General features: G+C 30.1%; 1 pseudogene; it reads left to right on the top strand.

The window, feature by feature from the left end:
• Window positions 1-311: 311 nt before the first annotated feature.
• On the top strand, window positions 312-526 carry LOC125080617 (small VCP/p97-interacting protein-like; annotated as a pseudogene).
• Window positions 527-1487: the final 961 nt, after the last annotated feature.

Genomic DNA, 1487 nt, shown 5'->3' with positions numbered 1-1487 from the left:
ATAAATGCTTTTTGGTGTAGAAAAAAAGTCAAATTGATTTGATAATATATTCTTGATAATTAAGATTATGCACAGTAAAAAAAATAAAAAATGAAATGTCACCCAATCTTGGCTTGAAATTCAAATTCAGATTCTTTTTTTCTCCCCAAATTGTTTGTAACTCTAGCACATTTTATGTTCAAACCATTTTAAAGTATTTTTTTTTCTTAATAAGCAAACTATTGGCAATGGAATGTAATGAGTTTCAGTAAAATTTCCATATATAGCCTGGTCTGGGGCAGGCATAGTAAGGGATCCCACCCTCCTTTCCCATGGGACTATATTTCCCCTGTCCTGGGGAATCTACACCTCCCTGGTCAGACATGGAAGAAATAAGAGCAAAGCTTGCAGAGATTGCAGAGAGAAGACAGAAGGAAGCTGCATCTTGGGACATTTTAGTTGTTTGATATGTGGAAGTAGAGCAAGAAAAAGAAACAAAAAACTGGAAAACCAAATCACTGCCTCTGAGCCACCACCAGAAGGTTAGGTGTGCAGTTACTTAAGCATAACATGAGTGGAAAAGTTTCCTGCCAGTAACTAATATCTGCTGTCAAGTTACTGTTATCAGTAACTAATATCTGCTATCTCATCTTAATTTCTTCTCTTTGAATAAATGAATATTCAAACTTTGTAATTTTAGTGCCATTAAATTCAGTCACTGCTTTTTCAATATTGATATATTGAAAACGCTTTTGATTTTCAAACTTAGAAAATGGACAGACCTTTTATTAAGAACTTATTTTCCTGCATTGGCTCTTCCTCTGGTAGTGGGTGATTTTTAGTAGTTAACACATGGACCCAAACAGTGTGTGGGTGTGTGTCTGTGTGTTATACATAATGTATTGCATGCAAAAAGTCTGCATACATCTCAAATATTAAAGTTTGTCATTGTATTTTGTCTTCTTTACAAAATGACCTAGCTATATTTTTCTGCTTAGCCTTGAATCTCTTTTTATTTCATTATCTGTGAAGGCTTTTGCTTAAACTTACGGACTTCATGTGTTTAGACACCATCTTGAAAAATCATTTGAAGAGCTTATGTGAAAGAACATTGTAAATTTTTTAACTTATTAAGCAATGAATATTTGTAGAAAATGTCAAATTGCTTCTAATTTATTTTCTAATTCTGTGACTTAAAAAATTAGCAGTGTTTTACATTGCAATAAAGTGAGGGATTTTGCTTGCTGAAGATAAATTCTATATGTATTTTTATAGTGAAAGCTATACAAAGTAAATTTTAAAAATCGAATAAATGATTTCTTGGCTAAGACATCAATGGAATGTGATGAGGTAAGACTTACAAAGAGTGTATATTGCATAACTTCATTTATAATTTTTAGAAATTTAGTAATTTTATTAATTTATTTATTATTAAATTAAGTTTTTATTAAAATAAAATTTTATAAATTCTGTAACTTTAATAATAAAAATATAAATTTATAATGGAA

The sequence above is a fragment of the Lutra lutra genome, chromosome 1 (assembly GCF_902655055.1).
Source record: "Lutra lutra chromosome 1, mLutLut1.2, whole genome shotgun sequence".
Classification (NCBI taxonomy): Eukaryota; Metazoa; Chordata; class Mammalia; order Carnivora; family Mustelidae; genus Lutra; species Lutra lutra.
This window is presented reverse-complemented; position numbering and strand designations above follow the sequence as displayed.